Here is a 24,312-nt window from a genome sequence, read left to right as displayed (position 1 = left end):
CACAGTGTGTGTCTCTCTGCGTATACACATGAAGAAACCGAGGCCCAGAGAAGTTGTGGCCTGTCTGTGTGTTTGGAGGGTCCAGGACCGGAACCTGAGGCTGCTGCTTCCCACCCAGTGTGCTTTCCACGGCGCTGATGCTCAAAAGCCCAGCTTTGTGAGAGGCCAGACAAACAAGCGTGAAGCAGCAAGGAGCAAGTATCAGACTGGGCTGCTCAGAAAAGACACCATATGGGCTTCCCTGGTGGTCCAGTGGGTCGGGAATCTGCCTGCCAGCGCAGGGGACACAGACTTGATCCCCAGTGGGATCAGGAAAGATCCCACAAGCCACGGGACAACTCAGCCCAAGAGCCAGTGAGCCCACCTGCTGTAACTGCTGAAGCCTGTGCACCCTAGAGGCCATGCTCTGCAACAAGAGGAGGCATCGCGATGTGAAGGCCACTCACGGCAGCTGGAGAGTAGCCCCCGCTCACTGCAACTGGAGAAAGCTTGTGCACAGCAGTGAAGACCCAGCACAGCCAAAAATAAGTCAATAACTTTAAACAAAACACACCATACACCATAGAAAAGATCAGCATGGAGGCAGAGAGATGGGGTTTGACAGAAGAGAGGAGAGGGTGGGGTCTTGCACAAAAGGTCTGATTTGGGTGAAAGGCAGTTCTGACACCCCTCCGTGAGGAGCTTCCCCGAAGGCTGTGGGCCACCTTCAGCTCCCGATGTGTCAGGTTTTAAAGCCCTTTCCTTCAGGAGCAGGAAGAACGGGGTGACTGCCTGGGCATTGAGAATGCAGAGGAGACGAAATCCTAACATGCAAGGGTTCTTTCCACATTTGCCGTTTGCTGGCTTGTCATACCTGCTGTGTGCCCAGCGCCTGTGCACTGGTGGTGTTTAGACTTAGGGTGTGCTCCCCGCTCAGCCCCTTGGCCAGCATGTGATGGGTCTTGTGGGTCACAGCCCGCATCACAGGGCAGGCTCCCCAAGGAGTAGCCCCTGCACCTTGAACTTCTGCCAGCCAGTGCTTCTCTGGGAGCTACTGTGCGATGCAGGTGTGGCATTTTCTGTGATGGGAGCAGCTGCTGTCAGCGGGTTGAACCAAGGGTGGATCCAGGCGCACACTGCTTCATGTCTTAGTTCTTAGCTCATTTCTCTTGCTGGATGAGGAATCCGTTTGGCTCTTACAGGAGTCGCTTGATTTTTTTTCCCACCAGCCACTCCTCCTTGCCTGTCATCATTCTGCCAATTTCACGGTCCCCTCGACCAGTGGTTGGAGTCACAGAGACCCACTCAGGGTGAGCAAATCACAGACCTTGCCTGGAGCCTCTGCAGGTTCACCAATGGGAATGCTGTGTTCACGCCCTGCCCGCCCCTTCTCCAGCTTCCCCCCACTACCCTTCTCTCCCACTTCTGGGCTGGCCTCCAAAAGCGTACAGAGAACTTCATTTTAAGAAGCACATAGGGAAAAAAAATGTAAAGCACGTAATTGTGGGTTATGTAAGAAAAACCCCAGTATTCTTCAGAGCTGCCTTCTGATGGAGGGGTGGGATGACAAGGTGCTAGAGTTTGCTTTAAATCCTTTCTCGGTTTTACATCAAAGGGAAAAAAAAAAGATGGACAAAGCAAATCTTGCTCACTGTCGAACTGGCGTGTGGGGTCGTGGGGGGTTATCGTGCTACTGTCTCTCCTGTTATTTGCATCTGAAGTTTTTCACGTGAACAGTGTTTAAAGTGTACAGGATTCTGCTGAGAACTCTGTGTATAATCTTTGGTGCTCTTCGTAACACTGCTTTAACCTGCTTAGAGATGCATACGACGGACTTGCGGCAGGTTTCCTCCGGGCCCTTGCTGCTTCCTCCTGCTCCTTGAAACTAATGCGCTCCTTTGTGTAATGTTCTCTGAAACGTTGCAGTACATTCAGCCACCCCAACATGGCCAGAACGCTGTCAATAACGTTTTACAAAGGTTTCGGGTATTCTTGTCTAAATAGTTGTGTGAGTTTTGTTTTTGTTGGATGAACATTTATCGAGCATCTACGGATGAAGACGGAACGCAAATGAGGAAATGAATGTTGTGGGGGAGGGGCCCTGTCACTCTCAAGATCAACCAGGAGCTGGGAGTTGTAGGTCCTTTTAGGACTCACCCCGTAGCAGGGAGGTGCTTGGTCACAGTGGGTCCAGGCCACAATATCTCACATGATCACTTTAATTCAGTTCAGTCTCGCAGTCGTGTCTGACTCTCTGTGACCCCATGAATCGCAGCACGCCAGGCCTCCCTGTCCGTCACCAACTCCCGGAGTTCACTCAAACTCACGTCCATCGAGTTGGTGATGCCATCCGGCCATCTCATCCTCTGTCATCCCCTTCTCCTCCTGCCCCCAATCCCTCCCAGCGTCAGAGTCTTTTCCAATGAGTCAACTCTTCACATGAAGTGGCCAAAGTATTGGAGTTTCAGCTTTAGCATCAGTCCTTCCAATGAACACCCAGGAATGATCTCTGTTAGAATGGATTGGTTGGATCTCCTTGCAGTCCAAGGGACTCTCAAGAGTCTTCTCCAACACCACAGTTCAAAAGCATCAATTCTTCGGTGCTCAGCTTTCTTCACAGTCCAACTCTCACATCCATACATGACCACTGGAAAGACCATAGCCTTGACTAGACGAACCTTTGTTGGCAGACTAATGTCTCTGCTTCTCCATATGCTGTCTAGGTTGGTCATAACTTTCCTTCCAAGGAGTAAGCGTCTTTTAATTTCACAGCTGCAGTCACCATCTGCAGTGATTTTGGAGCCCACAAAAATAAAGTCTGACACTGTTTCCACTGTTTCCCATCTATTTCCCATGACGTGATGGGACCGGATGCCATGATCTTCGTTTTCTGAATGTTGAGCTTTAAGCCAACATTTTCACTCTCCTCTTTCACTTTCATCAAGAGGCTTTTGAGTTCTTCTTCACTTTCTGCCATAAGGGTGATGTCATCTGCATATCTGAGGTGATTGATATTTCTCCCGGCAATCTTGATTCCAGCTTGTGCTTCTTCCAGCCCAGTGTTTCTCATGATGTACTCTGCATATAAGTTAAATAAGCAGGGTGACAATATACAGGCTTGATGTACTCCTTTTCCTATTTGGAACCAGTCTGTTGTTCCATGTCCAGTTCTAACTGTTGCTTCCTGACCTGCATATAGGTTTCTCAATTAGATTTTTAAAAATATTTGTGTGTGTATTTATCTGGCGGTGCCGGGTCTTGTGGCACACGGGATCTTTGATCTTTATTGTGCCATGCGGCACCTAGTTGCAGCATGCGGACTCTCATCTGTGGCGTGTGGGATCCAGTTCCTTGAGCAGGGATGAAACCCAGGCCCCTTGCATTGGGAGCACAGAGTCTTAGCCACTGGACCACCAAGGAAGTCCCCTCACTCTATCTTGACTGATAGACTGTAACACCTATATTCAACCAAACGCAAGCCCCTTTGCCTTAAGTTTTCTCGTCCTGTTCTCAGGCTAAACCCATTCTCCGATAATTAAACTTCTCAGGGGCAGAGAAAGCTGATTTTTTTTTCATGTTGGCTTCAGGTGGGCCCAGTGGAAATGGGGAAGGCATAAGGCAGTCTAATAGGAGGCACAGGCGCTGGCATAGGTGCAGACCTGGCCATGGAAGCCCCCATTGCGGGCACTTGGTGCCAAGGAGGGACTGTGCGGGAAGGTAGTGGAAGGAGGTGAACTCACCAAGTCCACTCTTGGGGCCGCTGTTGGCATCCTGCTCAGATGGGCTCGCTTCGAGGAGGTGATGGAGTCAGGGGCTGTGAAGGGTGGAGTGGGAAAGTGCCAGCCATACGAGGAGGTGGTGGAGTCAGGGGCTGTGAAGGACCGAGTGAGAGAGTGCTGGCTATGTGAGACCAGGTCAGATCTCCTCGTGGCTCATCCCTTGGGCCCCAGGAAACAAAGGCCAGATCCTGGATCCTGTACACAGAAAGGCCTGGGGTGTCTGTGCTTCAGCCCTTGACCCCGAGGTTGACTCTTCTGGGGTGTCGTCCTTGATGTAATCCTCTGACTGCAACGTCATCCTTGTCCTTCCAGCCCCCTCCCTCCAGCAAGAGTCGGCCTGTGAAGAGAAGCGACCGGAGCGGCCCCGGTCGGAGAAGCTCCAGGTTTGAGAGTCACATTGGCCGGGGGCCAAGATCCGGCTTCTGCACAGAATAGTTTGTGGTGCTGGGTCATCGTTTGCACCCTGTGTAGGGGCCACTGACCCAGGGACAGGAGAGGGAGTGAAGCTCTTGGTGGCTGGTGTGTCCCAAGCATTCACTGTTCTGTTTCTCATCCACCACGGTGGGAATGCAACCTGACAGTCTGTCATTAAAGGCTAAAGTCCCACACCTGCATGCCCGACAGCCCAGCTGATTTCACGCTGAAGTGTATACCCAAGAGAAACTCCTGTGCGTGGACTCCGGGAGATGTGTACAAGAATGGTCGTGGCATTTCTGTGCACAACAGCAAAAGGCTGGAAGCAGCCCAGATGCCCATCAGTAGGGGAATGGATGAATACGCTGAGACGTGACCACACAATGGAATATTATACAGCTGTCCAAACAAATTAACTGCAGCAGCACTCAACGATGTAGATGAATTTTAGCAATGTCATAAATATTAGCTAAAAAGAGGCTGTGCGTCCAAAGATTACATACAGCACTAATCCTTTTCTTTGTGAAGTCAGAAGGAGCTAAAATAAATGTGCTTTTTAGGAAGGTTTTACAGCTGCAGTAAAGCTGAAAAAAAAAGACAGAAATGTGGGAAGGGGCAAGAGAATATGCATTTCTGATTGAGGTTGGGGGTATCTTGGATGGAAAGGGGCGGGGCATGGGATGGGCACCATCTAGATAGACGCAGGTTTTGGTCCAGGGCCCAGCCTTTGTTTGGGGTGGGCGATTTGCCGGTGGTTACATTGTGAAAAGTAAGCGAAAGTGAGTCATGGGCGACGACAGATGAGTGTCAGGAGCCAAGGACTGTGGTGAATAATTAACCCAGTTCTGTGCATGTTAGGTCCAACACGCCCCCATGCCCACCCTAAGTTCATTTCAGCAGAAGCTGTGATGCCTCAGTGTTTACTGAGCCTCCGTTCCCGTGGCTGACATCCCTACCACCTTCCCCAGCCCTCCGGCCTTATCTGTCGTCCGGCTGTCAATCCAGCTCCAGCCTCCCTCCTCCACGGTGCCTGCCGGCTGGAGCGGCCTTTGCCGGCTTGTGGCTTTGCTTGTCCTTAACCACTTGCTTCCTATCCGTGTCACACAATCAGTGCCTTGTAATAAATGGCCTCACCCAGTAATCGGTTCCACATGTGTGTATCTTTCTAAGGCGATGGTAGTTTCCCCCAGGCCAGGGGTCACATTTTATCAACTCTTATGTGGCAGATTACTCCCCTGCTCCCGTTCACATGCCCTGTCTGTCTTCCTTAATCAAAGAGCCCCCAACCTCCCCTCTAGCTGCGCCTGGCCTCGCTACTCAGGGAGACATCAGTGGCAGTGTAGGGCACCACTTCTGACAAGTCTTCCTAAGAGGAGGTGGCAGCGTGCCTTTCTTCCCCTTTCCTCCTTCTCGCTGCCCAGAGTGCAGCGCCCAGGTCCCTGACACCCTTGGGTGGGGGCTTGCGTGGTCTGCTTTTCTTCTGATGTCTTAGCCCCCTCGGGAGGTCCTATCTATGTCCAGGTCTTTGTTGCTCACAGAAACTACAGTTCTTAGGGGTGTAGCATGTGAGCTACCCGCCCCCGTGGTTCTGAGCACTGTGAGTGCATGATGCTTGCTCCGCAAGTCCTGTGGATTAAAAAGGTCAGCTGTGCCAAAATGGGCACCTGGACTCCGAGGAGTTGGTGTTGGGTCCTGTGCGCCGCTCACCTGCGGGTGACCTGGGCAAGTCACCTAACTCCTCTGAACTCCACTAGGTCAGGGAGTTGGGAACCCTGCCTGTGACAGCAGAGTTAAAGCAGCGTGAATGGTCAGCTACCCAGTCGATGGTCAGCCATCCCGGGCCGTGTGCCCCAGACACTGCAGGCTCACGCTGTAATTTTCACAGCCATCTCTACTACAGGCTCGTGAGCTCTCCTTGAGGCCTGCCCCCTGCAGCAGCCTCACTTTCCAGGAACGAACTTGCGGTCCCCATGGCACATCTGTGCCTATTGAAGGTGTCCCCAGCCTGATGCTGCTGTCCCTCTGCCTCAGAGGGGACACTGTGACCCCTCTTTCGGGAGGAAGCTCAGGGTGGACAGTCTTGCGATGAGCTGAGCTGGCTTTTTCAGCCGGTGGTGCTTTATTGTAGCTTCTGTTCCTCTTTACTTTTATTTTTCTCCTCTAGCACACTGCCCTCAGTGGACCCAGGGTGAGAGCCACTCTGTGCAGGGGGCTAGGGAGGTGGCTCTGCTGGTGAGAGGTGAGCAGTGAGCGGAGGGTGGAGGGGACCACTCGTGTGCATGGGCTCATGTGTGCGGGAGCTCCAGCCAGAGCCCAGCCTGCCCAGAGAGGTTCTGTACCATGTCTGGCATCGGCTTTGATTTCCTGGGTCTGAGTGGCCAGGGGACAGGCTGTGGGCCTGTTAGCAGAAGAGGCCTTTCCTATCTCAGCAGACCTGGGGTGCCTGTGGGCCATCAGCCGTGGCTTATCCTGCGGCCACGGCCAAACCCCGGCTCCTGGCCCCAGCTAGGGCACCCCACGTACCCTGTTTTCTGCATCTTTCCTCTCTGCTCCAGCGTATTTATGATAACCAACTGCTGGCTTTCCAGCAGTCATTCTCTCCTTTGCATTCATTCAGGAAGCATATATTTAGAGCCTGTCCCATGCCCAGCCAGAGTCCCGTTCCTGAGCTCGGTAGTGAGGATAAATGCCTGTCTCCGCCACAAATCTGAATTCCAGGGGGCAGAGGTCCTATGCTTTCATGCACCATCACATCCCAGACTCCTCGCACACTGCCTGGAATAGACCCACACTTGTTTACTTATTTACTTATTCGGGATGAGATGGTTGGATGGCATCACTGACTCAATATGCATGAGTTTGAATAAGCTCCGGGAGTTGGTGATGGACAGGGAAGCCTGGCGTGCTGCAGTCCATGGGATCGCAAAGAGTCGGACCCATGACTGAGTGACTGAACTGAGCTGAGCTGTTCACTTTTGGCTGTGTTGGGTCTTCACTGCTATATGAGCTTTTCTCTAGTTGCCGCAAGTGGGGGCTACTCTGTAGGTGCAGTGCTCAGGCTTCTCGTTGCGGTGGCTACTCTTCTTGTGGAGTGCAGGCTTCCGTAGTTGTGGCCCCCAGGCTCTAAAGCACAGCTTCAGTATTTGAGGCGCACGGGCTTAGTTGCTCTGCAGCATGTGGGATCTTCTCGGACCAGGGATCAAACCTGTGTCTCCTGCATTGGCAGGTGGATTCTTTACCACCGAGCCACCTGGGAAGCTCCCGGGCTTGTTTTAACAAGTAAGTACTTACTGAATGTATGGATGAATGAAGGAGTGATTATAAGATCAAGGCAGTTTGTGAGAGTACAGAGAATCATGGCTCAGTTTGGGGAGATGGGTGCAAACAGAGAAGCCCCCCCAAAACCAGCTGTGCAAATGCCCTAAGAGAAGCACTTAGGTATTTTGAGGCTCTGAGAGGTCAGGACAGGTCGCTCAGGGTGAGAAGCCTGATGTGTTTATCGACAGCCTCTCCTGGGGCCTGAGTGACCCATGAAGCCTTTCCTGATGGCTGGAGCCTGCAGGGACCGCTCCACTTCCCCACTCCTCAGGGTCTCCCTGAGGACGCCCTTGGGCTGCAGGCTCACCGTGTCGGTGTCTCTTCTCGCCAACCATGCTGTGAACTCCCTAGGTTCCTGCCCCAGCTTGCTCATCATTTGCCACCGGACCCAAGGTCCAACTGGGCATCTCAGTGCATTGCTAGGCCACAGTCAGACAGCTGCCCCACTGGACACAAGATGACGTGGACATGCCAGAGAGTGTCGGGCCGGAGTGAGATGTCCTTCATGCATACACCTGACCCCCCAGTGCCTTGTGGAACCTTACACGTGACTGTGTGCTCACTTGATGTGCAGAGTTGAGCCTCTTCTTTTTCGGCTTGGCTTGGAAGAGTCCACTCGCTATGGTGGCGAGATGGGGCCCAGAGTGTCAGTTTGGGCGCAGGGACAGCTGGGGAGGGTGGCTGTTATTTACTTGAAGTGTGGGTTGTCAGCTGGCCCTGCGGGAGGCTGGGCAGCTGCCCGCCTTGTGCCCAGGTGCCGGGGCGGGTCTGCATGCCTTCATTCTTTCTCCCACCTTCTCTGGTGTGTTCTTTGAATCTGCCAGTCCGCACACCCACCTTGCTCACATCTGAAGGAAAGCTTCCCTTTTCTTTTGTTCAAAAAAATGCAAATTAGCAGGTGTAAACTTTATGTTCAGGAGGAATGAACAATAAGGTCCTCCTGGATAGCACAGGGAACTTTATTCACTGTCCTGTGATAGAGACTTCCCTGGTGGTCCAGTGGTGAAGACTCTGCTTCCAGTGCAGGGGGCCTGGGTTTGATTTCTGGTTGGGGAACTAAGATCCCACACACTACATGGTGCGGCCAAAAAATAAACAAAGCCATAAATAATTGCTAGATACTTTAAAAAGTTACAATTTAAAAAAAAAATCCTGTGATCAACCATAATGGAAAAGAATATGAAAAAGAATGTTTGTGTGTGTAACTGACTCACTTTGCTGTATAGCAGAGATTGGCACAACGTTGTACTTCAATAGAAAATTTAAATCAAAAAATTTAAATAAACGGGATAAGTTTAAGGAGGATAAATAAGTGAAAGAGGATAAAATTAAAGAGGATAAAAATTTTTAAAAAGAAACAGAAATAAAGGGCGACTTTTTCCCCCCATCTTCAGATCAAAGAGCCTCACCAGTAGGGGCCCTGTGTTCTAATTGTGGAGCGTTGTTACTGGATCCACATTTAAAGTCCACCCTGTGAACACACGCACCAGTCTGGGGCTCCTGGCCCTTCATTAGCTCGTCTGACAAATGCCAAGTGAGCCCCTCCTTGTGCCAGACTCTGGGGGGCAAAGGGGTGGGGGACAGTCCAGGTGCTCACCCTGGGCAGCCCACAGCCTGGTCAGGAGACTTGAAAAGTGAAGCTGGCTTCACAGAGGACACCCAGGCTGCACCTTTATAACTAGAGGCAGAGGGTTGCTGGTCCTTCTCTCACACCCTCGCAGCATTTTATACCCTAAACATGTTAGCACCGCTTATCACGCTGGGTTACCTGAGGGCGCGCCATCGAAGCTTACATCCTGTCTCAGGCAGACATCACGAATCTGTGTCTGCTTCCCTGCCTCTGAGCCCAGACCTGGCCTCAGAATCCTTCTAACACAGCACTCCAGAGGCTGTTAGTTCTGCCAGTAGCCTGTGCCTGGCACCTGGGCCTAAGCACTTGCTCTCGTGGTGAGTTACTCGTGTGAGAGCTCCCTGTTTCAGAATGGGCCGTCTGACCGTGGGGGCCCACTGCGCTGCTGGCGGCGGTTAGGCTGGGCTGCCCCCGGTTCCGGGCTCCGTGGGGCTGCAAAGCGTTCTCCTGGCCCAGACCTTCCCCTTGCTGCTCCCTCTGCCCGGCGGTCTTCTTCCACGTGTCCACCCGGCACGATTGTTCAACTGTTCCTCAGTCGGAGGACCCTCTTTGACCACCTGCCTGTGACAGTTTCGTTTTCCTTGTCTCCTGGGTCGAGCCACCCGTTTTTTTCTTGTTAGCATTTCGTACTTCCTGGTACATCACACGACATATTCTTTTACCTCTTTGTCTCTCTCCTTTACTGTGGCATCCCGAGCCATCAAAAACACTTGTGGATCAAATGGATCTTGTGGTCGCAAATCCTAGTGGGCCAGGCATAGCCCTTCCAGTTAGGATTAAATGAGATAGTACAAGAATGAGATCATACAGAGTGTCACGTCCAGGCTCTGCTTTATCATCGTTCAAAAGAAAGGGCTCCTTGCACTCTAGCAGGAGGGGCAGGGTGTGTTTGGTTGCGACCCTTCCTCCTTGTGGTCAGTGTTTCTGTTTAGCCAGCAGCTGGCGAGCGTCTGCCGTGGGCATCGCCTGCGGAGGCCAGGGGTGAGGGGATTCAGATGCGAGCACATGGCAGGGCCTACGCCCGGACCCTGAGGTTCCTAGTCACCTTGAATATGGGGTACACTGTGCCAGGGCTCAGGGGGCACAGATGCAGTAACTGTTTCCAACCAAGGGATTTGGGCAGGGAAGGAGGTGCTGGGGGTGGGCATGGTGGGCGCTAGGATTGGGTCAGGTGCATCCCCACCCCCACCCCCAGCATGGACAGCTGCCCTGGAGTCGATACCATCTGTTGAGACTCTCACTTCCTGCTGAGATGGTGGTTATTACAAAGGCGTCATTTCTTAACCTTCCTCCTCCTCGGTTTTTCAACTGTCTCCTGAGTTGCCCTCCCCCGTTTCCTGCTTAGAGAATTAAGTTATTGGTGATAGAACTGCAGAACCCTCCAGAGTTTCTTGCTGTCTGGGTGCAGTCTGATCATTTGTTGCAAACTCCCATGACAATGAGTAGTAGCTGGTTTGCAGGGTTTGTTTGCTTGCTTATTTCATGCGTAGCTTTTTCAGGGGATCAAGTGGGAGTGAAGGAGGCGGCAATACAGTCTAACCTCGCTCGCTTATTTATCCAAGATTTCACTGCTCCCTGCACACTCCCACAGAACTTGCCCCCCACTTTCCAGCCTTTTCTCAGGTTCAAGTGCTGTCGCTGTGCCCAAGGCAGGCATTGCTAATCAACCGTGCACACTCCACCTCACCCCAGCACAAACCTGCCCTTAGAGCTCCCAGCCTGGCGGCCCACCAGCCCTTTGAAGTTGAAACCTCCGTCACCTTTCACAGTACAAACTGTCCTGTGTGTGCTTCTCCTGAGACCAGAGGAAAAAGAGTTTTAAGCAGGTGGTGTGGGGGGCCAGGCATTCAGAGGTTCCCGCTCAGCCCCCCTGTCTTGCTCTGAACCCCAGGAGTTAGGGCAGGAAATGGGTGTGGGTGAGCCTGAGGGTGGGGTGGATTTCCCCAGGCCTGGGGACCTCTGGGCAAGCCCCCACACCCCAGTCACTGTGGCCATCTCCTTTATGAGTTTCCCTTTCAAATCGCTGCAGGCCTCCTGCCTGTGTGCACCGCAGGGCTGTGCGAAGTTGGGACCCCTGAAGCCGCGGGCAGGCATGCGTGTTCTCCCTGAGCGTGTCTGGGGCAGCACCCACCACAGGCCTGAGTAGTACCAGGCACCGTGCTGTCTCCTGTGGGTTAGGCGTGATGCCCACCTGCCCAGCCACCTGGCAGGGCTCAAAGCAGTGACAGGCTTGTGGTGGACCCGGCTGGGGGACCCCAGAACCACTGCTGCCCCTGGCAAGATAAGCCCAGAGCGGGTACCAGGCCCCGCCTCCCTGTGCGGGGTCCTGCTTCTCCACCTTGAGACTGCGGTGGGGGTGGGGTGTGATTCCAGCGCCTGGGGTGGGAGACAGGCGGTGGAGGAGGGCCTTCTGCTGCTGCTTTCATCTTTGTGGCCTCCCAGACAGCACCTGCTCTGTGTTTCCATTTTAGCTCAGCACCACCTCCTGGAAGCCTTTCTGGATTAGTCCTCCCACGTGCTCCCATTGACCCCCAGCTCAGATGCCTCACATCCCCTCTGTAAGGGCATCAGACTTGCCAACAGGCCTGTCTCCTGCCAGGCTGCGGGCTCCCTGAGGGCCAGGCCCTGTCCCACGCGCACACCCTCAACACCCTGCTGCTCCCTCTCGGTTTTGTTGAGCTTGTCTGTCTGTCTGCATCTCTTAGATTTGAGGACACAGATCTTGTCTGTTTACCTCTCCGCCTGACCAGCACACCGCCTGACACCCCATAGGTGCCCAGGAGTTACCTGTGGTGGCTGTTCAGCTGCTCAGTCATGTCTGACCCTTTGCGACCCCGTGGACTGCAGCACGCCAGGCTCCCCTGTCCTTCACTTATCTCCCAGAGTTCACTCAAGTTCACCTCCCGGGAAATACTGTGGTGTAAGTCTAAGTGAATGGCTGCCCTTCTGCTCTCCCTGCCCGTCAGCTTCCTGCCCTGGGGAGACGGGCGTTAGGCCTGGCGGGCTGACTCAGGAGGAGCGATGCCCTGTGGCCTGTGGTGGCCGGCCTCTCCCTGCCCTCACAGATGCCAGCAGGCTGCCACCTGCTGCGGGTGGCTCCCAGGCACACTCGGCCCCACCTGCTCCCACGTGTCCCCTGGTGGGAGCAGCACTGGCAGCTAGCAGGTGAGGGGCTGCCAAGGGTGGCGCCCGCCCCGGCCCTGCCTGGCCTGAGTGGTGGGCGGAGCACTGGGGGGCACAGCCGTGGCCCAGACACATGCTCCCAGCCCAGCTGCTTACTGGGACTGGGGTGGGCAGGGGGCGGGGAATGGCCATGCCTCTCCCGCTGAGCTCTGTGGGCGTGCCTGGGGCAGAAGGTGCCAGGGAGCCAGCCTAGAGTCCCCAGCTGGTGAGGGTACAGGGAGCAGTTGGGGCCCACGGACCTGGGGAACCTGGTGTTGGTGGCTTCGCAGGTGTCCCCACCCTTGCTGTGATCCTGCACGCTATGCTCTGGCCGTTGTGAGCCGCACACCCTCCCTTGCCTGCCTATCGCCAAAAAGGTTGACTTTTGCAGGAAGCCCAAAGAAAGGAACTCTGCAGCTGCACGATCCCTCGCCACCATAAAAATAGGGTTCTTTGCGTCACCCCCAAGCACAGATGCTGCTGCTCTGCCGGGAAGAGAGGACAGGGCGGCCCTGAGCCACCCCAGGCACTGAAGTGCGAGAACAGGACCACCCCTGCCTCCCCAGCCTGCCTAATCCCCTAAATCCTTCTTGGTTGCGTGTGTGCTAAGTCGCTTCAGTTGTGTCTGATTCTGTGCGACTGTAGCCCGCCAGGCTTCTCTTTCCATGGGATTCTTCAGACCTGAATACTGGAGTGAGTTGCCGTGCCCTCCTCCAGGAGATCTTCCCAACCCAGGGATGGAACCTGTGTCTCTTCCATCTCCTGCACTGGTCCAACTTGCCCCCCACCCTGCCCCCTCACTGCACCTGTGGCTGCTGGTGGCCTCACCGCAGACATTCAGGCCTGGAGCCCAGCTTTAGCTGCTGCTGGCCGGGCTCGTATCTGCCATGTAATATGGTTCCTGGGATGCCATTTGTGGGCAGAAGTTCTTCTCGGAAGAGTTGAATGCAGCACCCTGCCTGTGCTCCTGGGGCTGCCCCTACCACTTTCCTTGGTGCGGGCACTCGGAGCAGGTGCTTCCTAGCATCAGATGAGTCCACCCACAGAGCAACACAGTAGGAAGGTGGCAGGCATGCTCGGGGACACTTGAGGTGTCCTCCAGTCCCGCCCCTGCGGGTTTCCCCGGGTTCTTCAGGGACGTGTGGGCACTTGCCTGTTTTCAGAGTTGGCAGCCCTGAGTTAGTAACTGTAGCGATGTGCTGTAAGTCTGTGTGCCAGCCTCCACCTAAAGGAGCCAGACATCCTTTAGAGATGATCCTCTTCTGTTTACAGATGGTGTGGCTCAGAGAGGGCCTGCGACTTGCCTGAGGTCACACAGCAAGTAGCTTTGCCCTCTCTTGGTGGTGTTTGCATTTCCGGGTGGTCCCTCCCATGGATCTCCCTCCTTCTGGGTCAGCTCAAAGGAAATATTTGTTTTCCTTTCTGAGAACAAAGGCTGGGCTTGGTTCATTTCTGTGAACACAGCCACGAGGACAGGCAGTTGCCAAGTGTTCAGAGGTGGGGGTTTCTGACAGTCTGGGACCCGCAGGCGGACCGAGTTGGTGGCCTTCAGTTGCTGAGTCCAGAGACACAGTGTGGCCTCATTAGGGGAGCTGGTGATCCTGGGCTTGTGCAGACCCGAGCTGGTTTCAAGCCCCGGGGACCCCGGGATTAATTGAAATGAGGTGGAACAGATGGATTGAGTCTATCAGCAGCTTTACGTGACAGCCTCTTAACATAAAAGCACTTCATTACCCACTCCTTCCGCCGGGGCTCCCTGCCTGAGTCGGAGGGAATGTGGCCGAAACGGGAGTCCCCCTACCCCGTCCAGATGGAATCACAGGCACGTGGCCGACGGCCCGCCTCTGAACAGGCGGCCGGGGATAATTCATCAGGCTTGTGTCTCTGCACAGTAGCTAAATTTACAGAATCGTTCTCCTGGCTGTAACGTCACCAAAAGTGAGCAGCGCCGCGGGGGTTGGGGGTTCGGTCCCTGTTGCTATCAGACGCGGTGACATCGTGGGCGTTTTGATTGGTTGGGAATGGGGTCAGCAGGCTGTCACTATGGAAGGTATGAGACAGGCATCACCGTAGAATTGCCTTGGTTTGGGGTCTCAGGGAAAGCTCACCAGCCCAGAGCCCCCAGCTTGGCCATTGCTCTGCATCCTGCTGTTAAACCCCGTTACAGCAGGTGCCATAGTTCTTTCCAATTGAAAATTCTGGTAATTCTTGTCCTGGTCCCCTCATGTGATGTGAGGAGGAGGGAGGAGAGGGGGAGAGGGGACCTTCCCCTGTGTTTGGGTATGTGTTTGCCATCTGGGTTGTCAGGCAGTTTTTGTTTGGGCCAAGATGCTATTGAAGGGAACCCCTCTTGGCCTTATCAAAGGGGGAGCTTTGGAGGAGCGCTAATTGATGGCAGAAGCATAAGCCTCCACGATGTGTACAGAGGCTGCTTGGAATACTAGCCCTGACTTCCTGAGTCTCTCCATGGGGTGCTCTGTGAGTGTCTCAACCTTTCCAGATCCCAGAGGCACCTCACTTGCGTGAACCTTAGCTGTGTGGTTTCTGGAAGAGTTAGGACTCTGGGGTTTGCACTCTTGCCTCCTCTCTTGGGGTCCTGGGATAGATGCTGGGATCCTTGAATACATGTGCAGCCTTTCCCGTCTGAGTCACTTCTTTTGTTTAGGAATTTTATTATGTTTTAATTTTAAAAATAATTGTATTTTTTATTATGCCGGGTCTCCTTTGCTTCATAGGCTGTTCTCTATTGAGGCAAACGGGGGCTCCTCTCTTGTTGAGCACGTGCTCTAGGCGCGTGAGCTTCAGTCACTGCAGCACACAGGCTCAGTAGGTGTGGCGCACAGGCCCTAGAGCACAGGCTCGGTAGGTGTGGCTCACAGGCTCTAGAGCACAGGCTCGGTAGTTCTAGCAGATGGGCTTAGTTGCTCTGAGGCAAGTAGGCTCTCTGGACCAGGGTTCAGACCCATGTCTCCTTCACTGGCAAGTGGATTCTTTTCCACTGAGCCACCGGGGAAGCCCTATTGAGGAATTTTTAATTCCCCTTGCTTTTCTTCACTTGCTCATAAAACAATCACATTTGGGATTTTACAGTTGGAAAGCCTGATGTATTCAAGCCGGCATTACAAATTCACCGTGAGGTGTTTGTAACTTTGGTTTTCATCTACCAGCATGTTAAATGTGGCATCTTCAGACATGTGGTGGCCGATTTTGCCAGGTAAAATAGTTGAAGGCATAGGAAGGAACTCAACAGGGGACTAAAGTAACTCATGGTAGTGGAGCAAAGTAGTTGCTTTTCAGGACTCGGTCCCTTTGTTCATGTGAGAAAGAGAAGACACTGCTTCCAAAAAAAGAGATTTTAAAAACAATAAAACCAAGCACATTGCCATAAGCTGAGTCAGTCTCATTTTGTCAGCGGTCACTTAGCTGCTGCCTCTTTGCTGCCTCCTCACGGGGGGAGCTGACTGATGAGGCAAAATGTGAAAGTGCCGCAGGAGTGGGCAGGTGAAGCATTAAGAGTTGAGGGGAAAGGCAGTCATCTGTGACTAAAGGCATCAAGGCAGGCTTCCTGGAGGAGGTGGCATTTTCACTGCGCTCTGGAGGATGGATGGGGTTCTGATCTGGTGGCACCTGGGGCTGGCATTGTGTGAGGCACAAACAGCGCCCAGTGGAAAATGTACAGTGTGCACAGAACAGGGTAACCAACGGCTTGACTCGCTGGCCACACGTGGTAGCTAATGCATTTCCTGGCTCCCACCTTTCCCTGTGGGACTCCTGAGCATTGTCCTCAGCCCAGCTCACAAGGGCGCCCCTCTGGGGAGTTTTCCCGGCCTTGTCTGGGCAGAGTTTGGCAGTATACCTGGTGCTGTGCTGTGTGACCTTCAGTGCACGGCAGGGTGCTCTATGTGTGGTTTTGAACCCAAGATTTAAGGTGTGCTCTGTGTGTGTGTGCGCACACGTGCATGCTGGATGCATACTCAAAGCAGCCATCACTCGTGTTTCTGATTTTCAGTATTCGATAGGTCTTTGTGTTTCTGTGGCTGTGTGGAAGGCACATTTTGCTGTCTGGACCATCCTGGTCTCCTTGGAAACCATGAGCATCATCTTCCTCCTGGATGGCTCTCAGGAGTGTTTGTCTTAACTTCTCTGGGATCTTTCTCTTATTGGCTCTGGATTAACAGCTCCTTTTCAAACCCTCATGGAGGGTCATTCCATGGACCTAAACTCACGGCATTTAGCAGCATTTGTTTCTCCTTCCTGGCAAAATGTCAGACCATAAAATTGTTTCTTTCATTTGGCAAGAGAAAAAGATTTCTTTCTTCATGAAATCATTGTTCTCAATCCAATAATCCCAGTGTTCTCACTGGAAACTGAAGATAACCTTTGCCGCAGACACGGAAAGTGTTTGCACCCTGCAACTTTTCTGGGACCTTTTGTTTCTTCCACCAGCGGAGAAAGTGACCTTTCTATTTGAGCACACACAAAGATTGACAGGAGCCTTGGCAGCATTTTAAGCCTTTTCAGTGAGGCCCCTACGTTGCCACAGGTGGTGGGAGAAAGTCTCTGGGATTCTTGAAGCCTCTGTTTTCCAGGGCCTGATGCTCTCGGAGCTGATCCTCCACCCCACCCTTCCCTTCCCACAGGGCTTCCTGCCTCTGGCCCCAGCACAGGCACCAGAGCTGCAGCCAGCCTCTGCCGTCATCCCTGGGTTCCTCTGGCTCATATCTCTTCCCAGCTGATGGAGGCTTTGTACTTCCTGATGGGGGGGTGATGGGGTACTGTTTGATTTGGAGTGGGTGATTTTTAAGAAACCAATAATCTGCATCATTTTTCATGTTGCATTGTGAATTGTCTCAGGAGAAAGGATAATTTTTTTTGGTGGATCTGTCTTGTTCACAGTTCCATAACTGATAAAGAGATACTGCTGATCATACATTCTTTGTGGGAAGCCATGCCACAGGGTTAAAATGACTTAAGGTGATAGAACCGCATTTATGGAACCTTTGTTTTAATTCATTTCTGGTTGTGCTGGGTCTTCATTGCTGCGCCGCCTTTCTCTAGCTGCAGTGATTGGGCTCTATCCTCTTCGTTTAGGTGCACACGCTTCTTATCGCAGTGGCTTCTCTTGCTGCGGGGCGCAGGCTGCAGGCACTTGGGCCTCGGTAGCTGTGAGTTGTGGGCCCTGGAGCACAGTCTCAGTAGTTGTGGCTTAGTTGCTCTGTGCCATGTGGGATCTTCCTGGACCGGGGATCAAACCCCCGTCTCCTGCATTGGCAGGTGGATTCTTACCTTCTGTGCCACCAGGGAAATCCCAGAATCTTTTCAAAATGTTGGGAAAGATTGCTCTTGGCCTGACCACTCTAATAAAGAGAGTTCTGTCATTTTGGTATATTTTTATTTGAAGATTTATTCCCTTTGGCATATCTTTAATTTTCTGCACCCAGTTAGGTATTGTCTTATTCATTTAAGCATTTTCTGCCATCTTCCCAACCAGGATAGTAACTGAATCTTCCATTACCCAACCACTCCCCAGTGTCCGTTTGTGGCCTAATTATTAAAGTGCGGCTCTCTCATCGTGCTTGGGGGTGAAGCTTTGATGGGGGTATTTTAGAGCTTCTGTTGACTATTCTGCTGTTGACAGTTTTATGGCAGACAGCTTACTAAGAGTTTGTGGGTACACACACTTATTCTCAGAGGTGAGTCGAGGGGGTCATTTTGTGGGGTGGGGAGCTGAGTGGAGCTGAGTCCTCCTGTTCCAAGCCAAGGAACGAGATCCTGGAGAAAAGCACAGGCTCGTTTTTTGAGGGCTTCCAAGACGTTCGTCTGCCATGACTGAGTGGGTGCACTATTTATAAGTTCTGGATAGAGACTGGCTAGAAAGGAATTAGGAGGCCTGACCCCACAGGGACCTGATGGAGCCCACTGAGTGACGCGCTGGAAATGAGCTTCACTGAACACCAGCTCCGGGAGCCACCGGTCACCTTGGGCCCGAGGGACAGACCTGGTAGACCGAGGCATCCAGGCCTGCCCTGGGGTCCCTCCAAGCCCCTGCTGTGCTGCCCCTCTGCCTCTGCCACCCCCACCTCTCTCAGAGCCCCCCTCCTCCAGAGGGCAATGATGGAGCCCCATCTTGTTATCCTAAGACTTAGCACCGCCGACATCCGTAAAGTGCAGCATTCAGGAAACTGCAAAGCTCCCTTGGGAGGAGTGAGGTTTGAGCAAGTTTGGGAAGGAGGACGTTTGTAACTTGAAGCGCTGGCCCGTGTGAAGGCTGGTGACAGGAGGGATGACGAGGGCTCAGGTGATCCCTGGAGCCAGCCTGGAAGGGCAGCCTGGGCCCTGTGTTGGGAGCAGTGTTCACTCGTGGGGTCGAGCATTTGGCATCATGGGCTCAGTGAAGCCATGAGCCCGGGTGCTGGTCTTATTTGCTGTGGGGACGCCAGGAGGTCCCACCGCCACCACGGCCACTCGCATAGCTGTGATCACATCTGAGTTCTGTGCACGCCAGGTGCCTCTGGAGTCTGCTGTCCCTATCTTGTATCGTCCTTCCTGCCACACGGCAGAGCCCCGTCACCTGTGAAGCCTGGAGCGGGGCATCCTCTCCCCTGTCCCGGGTTTTCCCCACTGGGTACATCTGTACTTGTCCTAAGAGGATTCTGGGAGGAAGGGAGTGTCTTCCTTCCCCTTGGCTTCCTTGTTCTGAGAGCTTCTCTCACCCGTGACCCTTGGGAGCCAGTGCCCTGGCCTCCAGATGGCCCCTCGTCACTCCCTGTATCCCCCCCAGGTGGTCTCTGATCAGGAAACTGGCAGTCCAAGGGTAGTTGGAGTCTCTGAGCTTATTGACATGGTGTGAAGCCAGATGCTGCCGCTGGGACCCCAGCTGGGGTGCCAGACGCTTCCTGGAAACAGTCCTGCTCAGTTGATCCTTCCCCCAGGTGCCGGGCCTTGTTTGTGTCGACACAGCCCTGGAAGGAGCTTCGGAGTTGATCAGTTCAGTTCAGTCGCTCAGTCGTGTCTGACTCTTTGCGACCTCATGGACTGAAGCATGGATGCCATGGATGCCAGGCTTCCCTGTCCATCATCAACTCCAGGAGCTCGCTCAAACTCATGTCCATTGAGTCGGTGATGCCATGCAACCATCTCATCCTCTGGCATCCTCTTCTCCTCTTGCCTTCAATCTTTCCACCATCAGGGTCTTTTCCAGTGAGTCAGTTCTTCGCGTCAGGTAGCCAAAGTATTGGAGTTTCAGCTTCAGCATCAGTCCTTCCCATGAATATTTAGGACTGATTTCCTTTAGGATGGACTGGTTGAATCTCCCTGCAGTCCAAGGGACTCTCAAGAATCTTCTCCAACACCACTGTTCAAAACCATCAGTTTCTCCTAAATTTTAGGTTTGCAGCCTGGATGAGGTCCAGTGGGCTCTTTCCCCTTTTACGTTACAAAGCCCTTTCTAGCCCAGCCCCTTGCTGCTGAGAATCCAAGTGCCGCCACCCTCTTCTGACCTACTTTTGTGACTTTTCGTTTGTTTAAAGTGGTTAGCAACTGCATTCCAAGATGCAGTTAGTGCAGTTTCACTTAGGAAAAGGGAAATCTGGGGTTTCCCTCACATCTTATCCAAGCATCTCAGACCAAAGCTAAAGGAGATGCAGGGCAGAGAAGGGAGGGGTGTACAAAGTCCGCTCTGGATCTCGGTGCTTAAATCCCCCTCCCCTGCACCCTACCCCTTCACTGGCCCTAGCCCAGTTCTCTGCGGAGGGAGGGGGTCTCTGTGATGGCAGCGCCCCAGGCCTGACTCTTCCCTCCCGCTGTCAGGCCACAAGAAGGACGGGGTGACATGAGAGGCCGCAAGGCTTGTGTGTGCCCTCGTCCCTCATCGCGGCCTCAGGATGCAACAGTGGCCTTTGTTTCTGCCTTCGCAGAAGCCCGCGCGGCACCAGGAAGGCTCGTTGGCAAATCTGAGGACTGCTCAGAGCACTTCTCCATACGCGTCCACCCCTGCAGCCAGCGGGGGGTGACCATCGCCCGCCCAGCAGGCCAGTGTCAGCTGCGGCCTCCACAGTGGCCTTCTGTTCTGAGTAGCAGGCGGGAGGGTCCATTCGTCAGCAGCCTCCTCACGTCCCCACTAGATGAGGGCCTGGCCCGTTGCCCTGGAGGCCCCACCACCCCGAGGAGATGCATTTGCTTAGCTCCCCTGTCTCTGGTGTTGTGGAGCATGACGGCCACTAGCCACGTGTGGCTGGTGTGTGACAGAGGAAGTGAATTTTTCATTTACTTAGGTTGAAAAGCCGATACTGGATTCAGTTATCGGAAGAACTGCAAGTGTGTTTGGAACAACTTGGGTGTGCGAATCTACTTATTCAGATTGTGTTTCCAATGACAGTTTGGCTTTCAAATTCCGATGTGCTGTGAGTGTAAACTACACAGTGGATTTCAAAGGCTTAGTGTGAAAAAAAGTGTGAAATCATCTCTTTCAGGGTTTTATGTTGATTCGGTGGCGAAGCAATAATATTTTGGAAATGTTGGTTGAATGAAGGTATATTATTTGTATGTTGTCACTTGTTTCTTTTTACTTTTCTTTTTTTAAATTGGGGGATAATAGCTTTACAGTATTGTGTTGGCCTCTGCCATACATCAACATGAATCAGCCTCAGGTATACAGAACATTCGAAATGAACGTTTCTCGTGTCTTTCTGCTAGACAGTTCTCACCGTGGTACTCAAACCTCCGAGGCTGTTTTTGCTGGAATACGATTAATGGTCCTTTGGGGGGAACAGTTAAGATCTTAGAGGTATTTTGGGCCACAGGATTAAATCTTAGGAGACCCATGAGGCTTTGAAAGGAACACGTCAATAAAATATTGTTCATGAAACATTACTTCCTAACTGTGCAAGTGATACATATTGTGGGAAAATTAGAAAGCCCAGATTAGATAAAATTAAACATCCAGTTTTAGAAGGAGAATACATGGATTTTCCAGCAGTATTTTCCAGCAGTGTTTCCAGCACTCTTTTGCTTAGGTTATCATTAACATAAAAATCCAGCTTTACATTATTGCAGAGACCCTCAAGGTGATTTCACTTTCTGTATCTGCTTCATAACAAACTGTGGAAAATTCTTAAAGAGATGGGAATACCAGACCACCAGACCTGCCTCCTGAGAAACCTGTATGTAGATCAAGAAGCAACAGTTAGAACCGAACATGGAACAACAGACTGGTTCCAAATTGGAAAAGGAATATGTCAAGGCTGTATATTGCCACCCTATTTATTTAACTTACATGCATAATGCCAGGCTGCATGAAGCTCAAGCCGGAATCAGGATTGCCAGGAGAAATATCAGTAACTTCGGATATGCAGATGACACCAATCTAATGGCAGAAAGTGAAGGGGAACTAAAGAGCCTCTTGATGAAGGTGAAAGAGGACAGTGAAAAAGCTGCTTTAAAACTCAGCATTCAAAAAACTGAGATCATGGCATCCAGTCCCATCACTTCATGGCAAATAAATGGGGAAACAGTGGAAACAGTGACAGACTTCAATTTGGGGGGCTCCGAAATCACTGCAGATGGTGACTGCAGCCATGAAATTAAAAGATTCTTGCTCCTTGGAAGAAAAGTTATGACCAACCTAGACAACTTATTAAAAAGCAGAGACATCATTTTGCCAACAAAGGTCTCTCCAGTCAAAGCTATGGTTTATTCAGTAGTCAAGGATGGATGTGAGAGTTGGACCATAAAAAAGGCTGAATGCCAAAGAATGGATGTTGTTTTTGAACTGTGGTGTTAGAGAAGACTCTTGAGAGTCCCTTGGACAGTAGGAAGATCAAACCAGCCAATCCTAAAGGAAATCACTCCTAAATATTCTTTAGAAGGACTGAAGCTAAAGCTCCAATACTTTGGCCACTTGATACGAAGAGCCGACTCATTGAAAAAGACCCTGATGCAGGGAAAGATTGAAGGCAGGAAAAGGGCCCGACAGATAATGAGATGGTTGAATGGCACTGTCAACTCAGTGGACCTGAGTTTGAGCAAACTCTGGGAAATAGTGAAGGACAGGGAAGCCTGGGGTGCTGCAGTCCATGGGGTCGCAAAGAGTCAGACAGGACTGAGTGACTGAACAACAAATTTCCTTTATAAACATGTGTACCTTCTTCAAGCACCCTGATAATAGAGCTGGTACTCCAGACAGTTGCACCACAGCAGAGCAGAAACCAGCCAAGACTCTAGAAGGGAATGTAGTTGGTTGACAGTGATAACAAGGAAATCTTCTAGAAGTTGGGCTGAACACTTGAGTTTAGCATTGAGACCGGATAGGGTCTCCATGACATTGCTAGCAATGTTATTATTTATTGAATGTCCCCAAGTTAAAGTGACTTAGTTTTGATGTGACTTAGAAGTTCTTGGTGGTTTAGTCCCTAAGTTGGTCTGACTCTTGGCAACCCCACGGACTGTATACTGGAGTGGGTTGCCATTTCCTTCTCCAGGGGATCTTTCCGATTCAGAGGTTGAACCGGGGCTGTGGCATTGCAGACAGATTCTTTACTGCCTGAGCCACCAGGGAAGCCGTGACAAACGGCTGACTTGGCTGGGAGTCCTTCCTTTTGCTGGAAGTGGATTTATCTGATTTTACTGGCTGTGTGTGTTTTGCCCGAGGGTGCTGCTGTGGAATCCTTTGGTGAGCACATCCAGTTGAGAGACTGCGATGACTTTTCCAAGCCCTGGAGGAAGGCTGAGGCTGTTACACAACTCAGACTCTGCCCAACACTGAGACTTGGCTTGAGAAAGCACTGGCCATCTCAGATGCAGTGACATGTGACCTCAGATAGTAAAGAAAGGTGTCCTCCAGCACTGAGCACAGGGGGGCCCGGAGTGGTTGGGAGTGGGGTATACCTCCTCAATTTCTGGTGCTGTGGGAGCCGTGGAAAGATAATGAGAGTGGAGCAGTTCATTTTGCACGTTCTGTTGTCGACTTTAAAAACACGCATTGAGTCTGATAATTAACTTTTTCTTGGGGCAGAGTGAGGACTGCAGCCCGGGAGACAGTACCTCAGCTCCGAAGAGGCGGGGCGGTTGCAGGGGAGGTCAGTGTATGTGTGATTTGGGTGAAGGCAGAGTACACACAGTCAAGCACATATTTTTCCAGAAGGCTTCTGCTAGTCTGGTGAAGCTTTCTGTTAGTCATGAGGAACAGTTGTTACCGTGAAGGATTTTTGTGCTTTTCTAGACCTGGGGAGATACAAGAATTGGACTCAGAAAATCAGCTCCTGAAAATACCTAACCAGTTTTTCCCCCAAGCACAGAGTGCCTCCCTTCTCCTCCACCCCGCACGCCTTTCAGGGCGTGCTGGAAATCAGCAGCTGCAGCAGCACGGGATTCAGTCCTTGTAGAGGTCAATGGCAAGCGCCAGTGTGTAGCTGACAACTGTGAAGGTGTCGGCCTCTCCTGGCGAGCTTGCCAAGGCCGCCATTCCCATCTGAGGACTCAGAGAGCTCTGAGGTGATCAGCTGGGCCCTGCGGGATTAGCCGATTGTGTTCACTGTTCCCTTTTAAGTCATCAGCGCTGGTTGGCAGTGTCCTGAGTTCAGAGAGTCCTCACGCCGTGCAGTAGAGTGACTGCTGGAAAAAAAGTCGTCTCTCAATGGAAACATTTTTTTTTTTTAAAGGCATAAGCGGAGCTTTGTTGGTCAAGAGTTTCTATGGTGACCACTTTTGCAAGACCAAGAACGTTACTGAATCCTCCTGCCTCGCTTGTCTTCTGTAGAATTAGATGTTTTATCTTCTGGGTTTGTGAGAAACAAGGCACATCTGGGCAGGGAGGACCAACCTGCCCTGAGAAATACTCTGGGAAATGTGAGCGGAGGGCCAGCACACTCGGAGGAGAACTTGTCAAAACCCCCACGACAGGGGGCATGGCACTGGCTGTTGCCTGGGCCTTCCTTCAGGGGCCCTTGGTGTGAGGGCAGGAGGCCGGGCATCTCCTGCGTGCCACGTCTCTGCGGGTGTGTTGGGGGGGCTGCAGATTAGCTCTGACTTATC

At 52.3% G+C, this 24,312-nt stretch overlaps 1 protein-coding gene across 2 annotated transcripts in view; it reads left to right on the top strand.

The window, feature by feature from the left end:
- CCDC88C (coiled-coil domain containing 88C) overlaps positions 1-24,312 on the top strand; it is a 145,440-nt gene that overhangs the window by 38,627 nt on the left and 82,501 nt on the right. The gene's annotated exons all lie outside the window — the stretch shown is intronic.

This window comes from Ovis aries, chromosome 18 (assembly GCF_016772045.2).
Source record: "Ovis aries strain OAR_USU_Benz2616 breed Rambouillet chromosome 18, ARS-UI_Ramb_v3.0, whole genome shotgun sequence".
NCBI classification, from domain to species: Eukaryota; Metazoa; Chordata; class Mammalia; order Artiodactyla; family Bovidae; genus Ovis; species Ovis aries.
Note: the sequence above shows the minus strand (reverse complement) of the source record. Positions and strands in the feature narration are given on the sequence as shown.